This window comes from Rhinoderma darwinii, chromosome 5, assembly GCF_050947455.1.
Source record: "Rhinoderma darwinii isolate aRhiDar2 chromosome 5, aRhiDar2.hap1, whole genome shotgun sequence".
In the NCBI taxonomy this organism is placed as follows: Eukaryota; Metazoa; Chordata; class Amphibia; order Anura; family Rhinodermatidae; genus Rhinoderma; species Rhinoderma darwinii.
This window is the reverse complement of record NC_134691.1, coordinates 93,375,138-93,388,687: the sequence shown is the minus strand read 5'-3', so window position 1 is coordinate 93,388,687 and position 13,550 is coordinate 93,375,138. Positions and strand designations below refer to the sequence as shown.

Below are 13,550 nucleotides of genomic sequence, written 5' to 3'. Positions count from 1 at the left end.
CAGCTGTTGGGCCGTCTGAAGATAGGTAAGGTTCTTGTGATCCGTACAAATCAGGATGGGATGAGCTGCGCCCTCTAGTAGATGGGCAGTAACTCCCGATTCCCAATCGAGTAGTTGCGTTCTATGGAACAGAAGAGCTTAGAGAAGTATCCACATACCATTGACTTGCCCTTGGAACCTCTCTGAAACAGGAGTGCACCAGCACCGACAGATGATGAGTCCACCTCCAATGAGAACTGTAGGGAAACATCTGGATGATGGAGGATAGAGGCTGACGTGAAGGCGCTCTTCAGGCTATTGAATGCGGATTCTGCCTCAGGAGTCCACACGTCGGCGTTCATGCCCTTCTTAATGAGGTTAGAGATAGGAGATGTCAGTGAGGAGAAGTTTGGAATAAACTGTCTATAAAAATTGGCGAATCCCAAAAAGCGCTGTATTGTATGGCCCTCAAGCCTTGAGGACGTGGCAATTCCAGGACAGACTTTAACTTTTCAGGATCCATCTTGAGACCTCTATTCGAGACAATGTAGCCCAGGAAGGGTAGAGCATCCTTTTCAAACACGCACTTCTCCAACTTAGCATACAGACGATTCTCCCTTAACCGCAGCAAAACATGACGGACATGTCTCTGATGCATCATAGGATCTGGAGAAAAAATCAAGATGTCATCAAGTTAGACTACAACACAAACATAGAGGAGGTCACGGAAAATGTCATTAACAAACTCCTGGAAGACCGCGTGAGCATTACACAGGCTAAAGGGCATTACTAGATATTCATAGCGTCCGTCACGGGTGTTAAATGCAGTCTTCCATTCGTCACCCCGGAGAATCCGGATTAGGTTGTAAGCCCCACGTAGGTCTAGTTTGCAAAAAATCTTGGCACCACATATAAGATCGAACAATTCAGAGATCAGTGGCAATGAATACTTATTTTTCACTGTGATTTGGTTGAGACCCTGGTAGTCAATACAAGGATGCAGGGAGCCATCCTTCTTTTTGATGAAGAAGAACACAGCTCCTGCCGGGGAGGAAGACTTCCGTATGAAACCCCTCTCCAATTTCTCTTTAACATAGGCGGACATGGACAGAGTCTCTGGCAAGGAGAGAGGATATATCCTACCACAGAGAAGGGATGCACCAGAAATCAGCTCGATAGGACAGTCATACGCCCGGTGTGGGGGCAGTGTCTCTGCCTCCCTTTTGCTGAAGACATCCGAAAATGCAGCATAATGACCAGGCAATCCTGCCAATGACCGAGGCAGAGGAGGCTGAGCTGAACGATTCTGCACCAGGCATCGGCTGCGACACTTGGGGCCCCACTGGAGAACCTCTCCAGAGTTCCAGTCCAGGACTGGGGCATGTTGTTGGAGACAAGGCAGGCCCAGCAGCACAGGGTTAATGGCCTTGGACAGGACATAGAACGATAGAAGTTCGGAGTGGAGAACCCCTACTAGGAGCCTCAGCGGCTTGGTCACAGCTATAACTGGATCTGGCAGAGGTAGTCCATGTACTGATGCAACCATCAACAGTCTCTCCAGAGGGGTAGCGGGTAATTGAAGGTCCACCAGGTCTCTAAAAATGAAATTAGCAGCGGATACAGAGTCCAGATACGCAGAGACCTGATGCGTTTTCTCACCGGACACTATGGTCACGGGTATGGACAATTTAGACAGGAGTCCTTCTTTGCCCAAGGTTGTCTCTCCTACCAACCCTAGGCTTCGGGGCTTCTGGGGACACAGACGCACAAGATGTCCTCCGAGGCCGCAATAAAGACAGAGTCCTGAAGTGCGTCTGCGTTGTCTCTCCTGGGTAGATAGCTTACATTGGTCCATCCTTACAGACTCCTTAGGAGGATCGGCATCTGAGGACGGCAGGGGTTGCTGCAAGGTAGGAACCGTACTAGGAAGACCTCCCTCCTGACGAACCTCTTGGAGCCTTTCTTGGAGCCTTCTATCAAGCCGGGCAGCCAGAAGGATGAGTTCATCCAGGGTAGATGGCAGGTCTCGAGCGGCAAGTTCGTCCTTAATTTTAAGAGACAGTCAATGCCAGAATGTAGCCCCCAGGGGCTACTTGTTCCACAACAGTTCTCCTGCCAGGGTGTGGAAGTGGATGGCGTACTCGCCCACAGAGATGTCTCCTTGGCGTAGGTTCAGCAAGGAAGCCACTGCAGAGGAGACTCGTCCGGGCTCCTCAAACACCATGCGAAATGTCCGGAGGAACCCCTGGAAGTCACGGGTCTCTGGTCCTTGTCTCTCCCAGATAGGGTTCGTCCATGCAAGGGCCTTGCCAGTAAGAAGAGAGATGATTAAAGTGACCCTTGCGCCATCAGACGAAAATGCCCTTGAATACAGGCTGAAGTGGATCTGGCACTGGCTCAAAAATTCACAACAGGTACTTGCGTCTCCATCATAGCGGTCAGGAAGTGGCAAAGAAAGAGGAACAGTACTGCCAGGAGGTGTAGTAGAAGGAAAGGCAGCTTGTGCCTTCTGCCGACGTGCGAGAATGTTCAAGGCCTGGAGGAGTTGGTCCTGTCGAGACCGGAAGTCTAGCATATCCACCTGCGTCTCTTGTGATGTCGTCATGGTCTTGGATTGACCAGCGGGGTCCATGGCATGAGCGTACTGTCACGTTGGGTTTGTGGACCCACTGGGCCATATCGCCTTGGCGGTATGGCAGCTGGCCATCAGGCGCAGGTCACAGTCCAAAGTTCGTATAAGGTACCTGTGGCTGCTCAGACAGTAGCAAGGCAGGCTCGGCTGGGACTAGGCAGCGGGTAGATACAGCACAGCATGACTACAGCACAGCACGGCACTTGACCAGGATAGCACGGGATACAGGAACAGGGAACACTGGAACTGGAAAACACTAGGAGACCATTTGCTTAGACATATTAGGATAAGACCAACAACGCTCAGGCAAGGATCAGAAGGGCAGAGGCCTTCTTATAGTCCAGGAAATCATGTGAGTTGATGATGATGATTGTTTTCATGTGCGCACGCTGGCCCTTTAAGAGCAGGCTCGAGCATGCGCGCGCACCCTACGGGCAGTGCCGCATCTACCATGAGGCAATGTGAGCCGACAGCCTCAGGCGGCGCAGCCCAGCTGAAAGTGGGGGGCGGCATTTTGAGCCAGAGACGGACTGGACCGGGGAGGGGGATTATTTTGCTTAGCAGACGTGCCCGTCTGTGAGAACACTCCTGCTCCTCTCTGACGCAGTATGAAGCACGCGCCACCAGAGAGGAGCAGGTCTGCAGGAGGAGCGGTCGTCTCCTCAAGCAAGTGACCAGACGAATGAGGTGAGCGGTGGACTGCTTTGAATACAAGCTACGTCCTCTCCCTCTCTCTCCCTTTCGTCTGAAGCAGGGGGAGGGGAGAGTTCACAGCCTCAGTGTCTGCAGAGAGGAAGCTCTGTTTCTAGTCCTCTCCTGTGTCCCCTGTATCCCCCTCCTCTCCTGTGTCCCCTGTATCCCCCCCTCTCCTGTGTCCCCTGTATCCCCCTCCTCTCCTGTGTCCCTTTGCTTCCCTCTCCTCTGCCCCCCTCCTCTCGTGTGCTGTGTCCCTCTATTTGTCTAACAGACCAGCTACTTCTGCAGCTGGTTATATCTGCTGTCCTGGGATGCCTCTGCTGCTTCAAAAGACTGCATGAGAGATCCTACATAGAAGGTAAGTGTGTGTATGAGTGTGTAAATGTTTGTTTGTTTTTTGTTTGTTTGTTTGTGTGTGTGTGTGTGTGCATATATATATATATATATATATATATATAGATGATTCTCATCTATATATGAGACTGTGTGCATTAGAGATCCTACATAGAAGGTAAGTGTGTGTATGAGTGTGCAAATGTGTGTGTTATATATATATATATATATATATATATATATATATATGTGTGTGTGTGTGTGTGTGTGTATATATATATATGTATATATAATCTGTGTGTATGTGGAAATATGATTCTCGTGTACATATGATACTGTAAGGACATTCACACATTGTAGTTTTGCAGCAATAATTTAGAAACTGTTTTTGCTGTGCTTTTGTGTAAATAGTGGGAAAACTGATGTGTAGAGTATATAGTGTATATACTGGTATTGTGTGTGTGTGTAGACTGTGTAGCAGTATTGTGCGTAGTGTATGTTGCAATATAATAGGCAGTGGCGTAGCTGTAGGGGTCGCAGCGGTCGCAATTGCGACCGGGCCTCGAATCCAGGGGGCCCGCAGCCCATCAATAAAAAGTTACTATAGTAACTCGGGCCGCTGGCCCCTGTTACTATAGTAACTGACAGTACTTATCCTCCTGGTTCCGGAACGCAGTGGAGGTCCTGACGTCAAGCGCTGTGCGCAGCGCATGACGTCACACCGCTATGCGCCGCGCACAACATCGTGATCCTGGATAGAGTTAGGACAGAGCTTCCGCCGCGGCTGAAGAGGAGGGTAAGATTAATATCCGTCTGCTGAAGCTGATTGGCGGGGTCCGACTCCCTGGACCCGCCAATCAGCTGTTTTGAAGGGGCCGCAGTGTTCGTACGAGAGCTGCTTCCCCTTCATTCCGGTCACTTCATTCCGGTCACACAGTGTGAGCGAGTAAGGGAAATGAAGGGGAAGCAGCTCTCGTAAGAGTGCTGCGGCCCCTTCAAAAAAGCTGATTGGCGGGTCCCGGGAGACGGACCCCGACACATCAGCTATTGATGGCCTATCCTGAGGATAGGCCATCAATGTTTAGGGACTGGACAAGTCCTTTAAGCCTACGATGTAGCAGGTTTAGAGGGCCCATGAGACAGGATCACAGATTGTGTGATGCTGTCTGCTGGACCCTGTATCTAAGCCAATCACATGGTAGGCTTAGATACATGGCCCATGTGTGATCCTGTCTGATGGGCCCTGTATTACTGTATAAGATTACTGTCTGCCTGACCCTGTATCTAAGCCTACCTTGTGGTAGGCTTAGATACAGGGTCCCACAGACAGTATCACACATGGGCCCTGTATCTAAGCCTAACACGTGTTACTAATCGTTTTTTGTGTGTTTTCTTACACAAGATTTTAGATTCCAGGACTACTTCGATGACGGCTTTTATTATTATCAATAAAATGGTTAATGAAGGTTGTGTGGTTTATTTTTATTTCAATAAAATATTTTTTCTATGTCTTTGTGGTTTTTTTTTAACTTTATTACTACCGCCTTAGTAATGGCCGCCGGCTGATTGACAACGTCCATTGCTAAGGCGGGGCTTAGTGTTAGCCGGTGCAGAGGCTAACACTAACACCCATTATTACCCCGTTACGCACCGTCACCAGGGGTGCTGGGAAGAGCCGGGTACCATCCAATACTTGACCATCTGTAGTGATGGTCGGGCAATGGGGCGGCCGCAGGCTGTGGAAGGCCTTATACAGTGGCCCTTCCCACCCTGGTAATGCTAGGCTGCTGCTGTTTTATTGTATCTGGCTGGTTATGAAAAATGGGGGGGAACCCACGTCATTTAAAAAAAAAAAAATGCAAAATAATTGGAAAGAACGATGTGGGGTCCCCCCTAATTTTCATAACCAGCCAGATACAACACAGCAGCAGCAGGCAGCATTACCAGGGTGGTAGGGGCCACTGTTTTTGTCCTTCCCCAGCCTAATACTACCAGCCTGCGGCCGCCCCGGTGTCTGGCCGTCACTGCAGATGGTCGGGTACTGGTTCGTACCCGGCTCTTCCCAGTATCCCTGGTGGCGGTGGGTACCAGGGTAATAATGGGGGTAAGGCCTCATGCACACGACCGTAAAAACTCCCGTTATTACGGGTCGTAATTACGACCCGTAATAACGGGCTCATAGACTTCTATTGGCGACGGGTGCCTTCCCGTTTTCTCACGGGAAGGTGCCCGTGCCGTTGAAAAAGATAGAACATGTCCTATTTCAGGCCGTAATAACGGCACGGACAGTCCATAGAAGTCTATGGAGCTCTCGTAATGACGGGTGGCTACATGTGTGCACCCGTCATTACGGCAGCGTTGCTAAGCGACGTCAGTAAATAGTCACTGTCCAGGGAGCTGAAAGAGTTAACTGATCGGCAGTAACTCTTTCAGCACCCTGGACAGTGACTACCGATCAGTATAAACCTGTAAAAAATAAAAATAAAAGACTTTCATACTTACCGACAACTTCCTGCTTCCTCCAGTCCGGTCTCCCGCCCGTTGCCTTGGTGACGCGTCCCTCTCGACATCCGGCCCGAGGTCCTGGATGACGTTTCAGGCCATGTGACCGCTGCAGCCAATCACAGGTCAATCACAGGCTGCAGCGGTCACATGGACTGCCGCGTCATCCAGGGATGTCGGGCTGGATGTGAAGAGAGGGACGCGTCACCAAGACAACGGCCGGGTAAGTATGAATTTCTTTAACTTTTATTACAGAAAAGGCTGTCCCTTCTCTCTATCCTGCACTGATAGAGAGAAGGGGCTGCCGATTAGTGCAGTGCTATTTTGCCGCCAAAAACGTGCCCGTAAATACGGGTGACACCGGACCCATATTTACGGGCACGGGTTCGTAAATACTGGTGCAAAACGGGTGGAATACGTGTGACACCGGACCCGTATTTACGCCAGTATTTACGGGTGGGAAAAAATACGGTCGTGTGCATGAGGCCTTAGTGTTAGCCTCTGCACCTGCTAACATTAAAGAGGCTCTGTCACCAGATTCTCAAACCCCTATCTCCTATTGCATATGATCGGCGCTGCAATGTAGATAACAGCAATGTTTTTTGTTTTTTTTAAGACGTTCATTTTTGGCCAAGTTATGAGCAATTTTATATTTATGCAAATGAGCTTTGAAATGGACAACTGGGCGTTTTTTTTTTCGTTATGTCCAACTGGGCGTGTATTGTGTTTTTAACTGGGCGTGTTTATGTGTATGACGCTGACCAATCAGTGTCATACACTCCTCAACATCTGCACGCTCCTCTCCTGAAATACTCTGTGCTGCCTTAAACTCTGTGGACAGGTCAGGATCCTTTTTTTTTTTTAAATGCTGCTGGGGAACCCGCTCGATCCACTATATAAGGCTGCGCCTCCATCCTCTTCTGGTCCAGTCACTTATTCCCAAGCGCTGTAAACTTTCAGATTGGTTGCGCTGTGAATATTCGGAGAACGTGATTGGTTTATGTTCAGGGTAATGAACATACAGACATTGAATTCAATGAAATGCTCAGCACTTAGTCAGTCTTCTACTGCTTGTCTGTATGTTCATTACCCTGCACATAAACCAATCACGTTCTCCGAATAGATGTGTGATACTGTCTGCTGGGCCTCTGTATCTAATCCTATCATGTGTGATACTGTCTGCTGAGCCAATGTATCCTATCCATAGTTTATAGGGTCGTAGTGCTATACACACACACACACACATTTTTTTGGGCAGACACATATGTATTGGGGCTATTTCCCCTGACATTTTAAGTCCTTAGTGACGCCCCCGGCTGCTAGTGCTGGATTGTGGGGTCACTTAGGAGACCCAGCGATACAACTGAAAGCTGCAGACTGTCGGCCACGAGAAGTTTGTGGGTGGGGGAGACCCAATAAGAACTTTTGCAAAGGGGCCCATGAGCCTTTACCTATGCCCCTGATTATAGGTGTATGCAGTATATAGCGGTATTATATGTGAGTGTAGTATATAGCAGTATAATAGGTGTGCAGTGAATATAATGGTACTATATGTCTACAGTTATAGCAGTATTTTTTATACAAACAATATGTAGTGGTATTATGTGTACACACCTATAACACCGCTATATAATGTACAGAGTATAAAGTGATTTGATTAATTATACTTACAGCATATGTTGGACTCTATATGTACAATATATGGCAGCATTATATATATATATATATATATATATATATATATATATATATATAGTACATGGGGGTATTATTCAGTCACTATGTGGTTATGGCGTGCCGGTATTATTCAGTAACAGTATGGGGGTATTATTCAGTAACAGTATCGGGGTATTATTCAGTCACTATGTGGTTATGGTGTGGTGGTATTACTCAGAAACAGTATGATGGTATTATTCAGTCACTATGTGGTTATGGTGTGGTGGTATTATTCAGTAACAGTATGGAGGTTTTATTCAGTAACAGTATGGAGGTATTATTCAGTAACAGTATGGAGGTATTATTCAGTAACAGTATGGTGGTATTATTCAGTAACAGTATGGGGGTATTATTCAGTAACAGTATGGTGGTATTATTCAGTAACAGTATGGGGGTATTATTCAGTAACAGTATGGGGGTATTATTCAGTCACTATGTGGTTATGGTGTGGGGGTATTACTCAGTAACAGTATGGGGGTATTCAGTCACTATGTGGTTATGGTGTGGTGGTATTATTCAGTAACAGTATGGGGGTATTATTCAGTAACAGTATGGGGGTATTATTCAGTCACTATGTGGTTATGGTGTGGTGGTATTACTCAGAAACAGTATGATGGTATTATTCAGTCACTATGTGGTTATGGTTTGGTGGTATTATTCAGTAACAGTATGGGGGTATTATTCAGTAACAGTATGGAGGTATTATTCAGTAACAGTATGGGGGTATTATTCAGTAACAGTATGGAGGTATTATTCAGTAACAGTATGGAGGTATTATTCAGTAACAGTATGGAGGTATTATTCAGTAACAGTATGGGGGTATTATTCAGTAACAGTATGGGGGTATTATTCAGTAACAGTATGGGGGTATTATTCAGTCACTATGTGGTTATGGTGTGGGGGTATTACTCAGTAACAGTATGGGGGTATTCAGTCACTATGTGGTTATGGTGTGGTGGTATTATTCAGTAACATTATGGAGGTATTATTCAGTAACAGTATGGGGGTATTATTCAGTAACAGTATGGAGGTATTATTCAGTAACAGTATGGAGGTATTATTCAGTAACAGTATGGAGGTATTATTCAGTAACAGTATGGGGGTATTATTCAGTAACAGTATGGAGGTATTATTCAGTAACAGTATGGGGGTATTATTCAGTAACAGTATGGAGGTATTATTCAGTAACAGTATGGGGGTATTATTCAGTAACAGTATGGGGGTATTATTCAGTCACTATGTGGTTATGGTGTGGGGGTATTACTCAGTAACAGTATGGGGGTATTCAGTCACTATGTGGTTATGGTGTGGTGGTATTATTCAGTAACATTATGGAGGTATTATTCAGTAACAGTATGGGGGTATTATTCAGTAACAGTATGGAGGTATTATTCAGTAACAGTATGGAGGTATTATTCAGTAACAGTATGGAGGTATTATTCAGTAACAGTATGGGGGTATTATTCAGTAACAGTATGGAGGTATTATTCAGTAACAGTATGGGGGTATTATTCAGTACAGTATGGGGGTATTATTCAGTAACAGTATGGGGGTATTATTCAGTAACAGTATGGGGGTATTATTCAGTAACAGTATGGGGTATTATTCAGTAACAGTATGGGGTATTATTGGTAATGTTGGTCTTACAATCTATGTACATTACTGTGGTGGGGGCTGTGGGGAAGTGTGAGTATGGCAGCAGATGATCAGGCTAAGAGACAGTCCGCAGAGTGGCATGTGATGCACTTTGACATGCAGGTGATACTTACGTGTGGGATGTGGGCCCATAACTTGTGTACAGCCCACGGCCTAAGATCATATTAATCCACCACTGGCATCGAGCCAGCACAGGCAGACCACTACAGTACAGCAGGTAGAGCAAAGAAACCAGCCCAGGACGTGCCGCTTCAAAACAGCGCTAAGTGCGATCCGTCCTGGGCTGGCCTGAATGTAATTGCAGAGAGTGACACCGCAAATGAGACTGGCTGCCGAAGAGAGATATGGGGCAGTGCCGTGCAGACTGTACTATTTGCACTGCACTGATTGGCAGTAAGAATAATTCTTTAAATATTTTCCATACTTCAAACAGCACTTTAAGGCTATGTTCACTGAGTTTTTTGCAGGAGGAAAATTCTGCCTCAAAATTCAGTTTGAGATTTTGAGGCAGATTTTGTCCCTTCCTGCACGTCGTTTCCCGCGTTTTTTGCTGAGTTTTTCGCCGCGTTTTTCGCTTGCGCCCATTGAGTGCTACGGGCAAAAAACTCTGCGAAATACGCTTTCTCTGCCTCCCATTGATGTCAATGGGAAGTCAGAGGCGTAAACACGTGAAGATAGGGCATGTCCCTTCTTTCTCGGGAGGCATTTTCGGCTGGTTTTTGACAAGTTTTGCGGAGCGGTTTCCGCACCAAAAAACTCATCAAAATACTCCATGTGAACAGGGCCTAACAAATAAACATCAAATGTTTTCCTATTTAAAAAATTTATATATTGCGTGTTTGTGTAAAGCTAGTAATGGGAAAACTCCAATAGATTTGGGGGGCACCTTTTTATAGTTCGCCTCAGGAAGCAGAGGGGCTAGGTTCACCCCTGCCTACGGGACACAGCGGACCAGAGCGGAAGTGAGCGCTGGCGTCTCCTAGGAAGGAGATGGGGACCAGCGCTCACAGATCCATGGCTGTGGGCGTCGGGAGTTAAGTAAACCGGACGGCCCGCGGCCATGAACGCTAGAATAGCAGTAGAATTAGGCCTCATTTACACGAGCGTAATATATGCGCGTGCTACGCGCGTGCTTTTCACGCGTGTCGTACGCACCTATATTACTCTATGGGGCAGTGCAGACAATGCGTGAATTTTGCGCAGCGCGAGTGCGTTGCATAAAACTCACGACATGTTCTATAATCGTGCGTTTTTCGCGCATCACGCACCCATTGAAGTCAATGGGTGCGTGAAAAACACGCATGACACACGGACGCTCCTGCGTTGCATGCGCGAATTTCACGCATCACTTGTTATGTCCATGAAAAAGAGTTTATAAAGCTGGACAAAGCAAACAAAAACCAGGAAGTGCTTGCGTTTTCACTGCGAGTGGGCAAGCCTGTTGACACAGAACTTTCCCTCCACTGAGATCTGCTGCGATGCCGCGTGGGATGGACGTCGAGCGCCTCATCACCCTGGTCCAGGGCCATGGGGCGATTTGGGACACTCGCGCGGAGGCGTACCACGACCGCACGGTCAAGGAGGACGCCTGGGAGGAGGTAGCGAGGGAGCTTTTTGGCGAGGAGTGGGAGAGTGGCTGAACCCGGGACCGCAGTCGCTTGGGTAAGTACCATGCTTTTTCAGGCAATGCAATGTCATCCCTATTGAAGAACTGGGGCCCTGTATGTGTCTTCCGCGCATTTGCCCAATGACCTTTTGTGGAGCAGGCGCATCACCGTGTACCATGTCATTGGCAGGGCAGGGCCCCTCATTTTAGTGAGAGGGCACAGTTCTTATGGCGTTATATTTGTTTTTACTCCAACAGTCCAAGATATCAAAACACGGTGGCGGAGCTGCCGGGACCAATTCCGCCGAGAAATGGGGGAAAAGGGACGCAGCGGAGATGGGGGCTCGCGTAAGCGCCCCTACATGTACACAAAACAGTTGATGTTCCTGAAGGACATAATGGAGATGCGCATGTAAGAGATTCTGCTTTTGCATGTGTCTAATGTGTGTTCGCCCATGTCCTGTTTGTCGTGTTGTTGTGGGCATTGTTCTATATTCTGTTCTTACGCAATTTTCCCATTATAGAACCACCAACAATTTGGAGGATACAACTGAGGAGACTGACATCGGAGAGTCTCTGCCGGAACCTCCTGCTGCCCATGTCCTGCCCCTTAGCCCCGAGCCGACACCCCTGGACCCCGCCCCTGTCCAGTCTGCATGGGCCGTCGCCTCTCCGGCTGAGGAGCGCCCCGTGCGTGCCCCCACTCGCCGGCGCCGTGCTCCACAGGCCTCCGCTGGTGGGCAAGTTGATAGCCGGGTACTTGGATATCTACGCCGAGCTGCGGATGAGGACAGGAACGACTTCTTTGGGCGCAGCATAGTTCCCCTACTCCGGCTGGTCCCCATGGATCGCATGGCCCGGCTGCAAGAGTCGATCATAACCTTGATCGACGCCTCCACACCCCCCCACAATCCAAACCACTGCTTCACGGCCATAGAGCAGTGGCGCGGATTAGCCATGCCGGCCACCACGCCCCAGATGCCGGCAACATACCATCCAGCCCCCCAGATGGCACGGCCGCACCCCTATATGCGCCCTATGGCTCCCCACTTCCCTGCCCCAACTTACCACGGACAACATCAGCACCACTATGCTGGCGAGGAACAACCTCCGCAGCTCCAGGTCCAGCATAGTGGTGCTGAAATGCCGGCGTATTCCTCCCCGGGCCACCACTACCAACACCTGTGAGTGTGTTGGTGTCGTGATATTTGGGTGGCCAATTTGTTTTTTATTAAGGGATGGCAACTCGTCCTCTCATGTAGGTTACACCATGTTGGTGTTCTTTTGTTGCTACACTATGTATGTGTATTTTACTGACCACACCATGTTTCCGTTGTGTGAATTCCGAACACATTAAAAACATGGATGTTGATTGTTTCTATTGCGTGTTGGTTTTATTTTACACCCCTCAACACAATGTTTGACCCACATTTCTTTTGGCTATACCCTTACACACTTCTGGCCTTTGGGCCCAATGCATGCACATGTGATATGAGGTTTTAGTTAATCTCTCGGGGTTTGACATTGTTTGCAAGAGGTGCGAACGTTTGGGTGCTGTCATGGGCCCCGAAGCACACTAAGTACACTTGCAATTGGACTTGCCTAACTTTAGGCCGGCCATCATTCTATCTCCAGAAAGCATGTTGCCAAATGTCAAAAGTCCTGCTCAAACCCCGACAGATGTAAGCTCGCAACCCGCGTCAAGGGTCCTCATGTTTTGCGAGTCCCTAACCCAACACGAACCCCAAAAACTTCTAAAAACCCTGGCCACATGTGACGTGTGTAGTGAAGCCTCCAAACAACTGTCAACCCTTCAAAGGTCATCACGCCCCCACGGTGCGGCTCCTGATGGGCACGCGAAATATGCCGCCAAAGTATCCCGCACTCGAAGGCCGGATGAGAGAGATCGGCCGAGAGGAATAACCGGGACAGTGTGGCTGCTGCCTGCATGTGTTAGGATATATTCGGCATCAAAGGTAGCATCATTAATGCGGCAGAAGTTATGCAGAACGACACACGCTTGTATAACACGTGTCACATTCTGCATGGACAATTGCATTGTCGTCAGAAAGACACGCCACCTGTTCGACATAATGCCAAAGGCACATTCCACACATCGACGAGCTCGGCCTAGGCGGAGATTGAACATGCGCCGACGGTCATCCAAGCCCCTTCTCGCAAAAGGACGCATGACTTGCCTTGTCAGGGCAAACCCCTCATCCGCCACGATGACATACGGGATTGGGGGTCCGCTGGAGCCCGGGAGGATGGAAGGTTCCGGCACCGCCAGTCGATTATTCACGAGTCCCTTCCCCATTCTTGATGAACGGAATATGCGGGCATCTGCCGAGCTTCCATACGAGCCGATGTCAACAATAGTGAAACAATAATTTGTGTCCGCCAAGGCTAACAATACCATGGAAAAAAACT

The 13,550-nt window shown here is 48.2% G+C and overlaps 1 long non-coding RNA gene across 2 annotated transcripts; it reads left to right on the top strand.

Moving 5' to 3' along the window:
- The first annotated feature begins 3,223 nt into the window (after window positions 1–3,223).
- LOC142652675 (uncharacterized) lies at window positions 3,224–12,497 on the top strand. Of its 2 annotated transcripts, none has more exons than XR_012847884.1 (3): window positions 3,224–3,298; window positions 11,379–11,532; window positions 11,645–12,497. It is a non-coding gene; the product is annotated as an uncharacterized LOC142652675 (long non-coding RNA). The 2 variants fall into 2 exon arrangements; XR_012847883.1 differs by lacking the exon at window positions 3,224–3,298 and adding an exon at window positions 3,337–3,665.
- The last annotated feature ends 1,053 nt before the right edge of the window (window positions 12,498–13,550 follow it).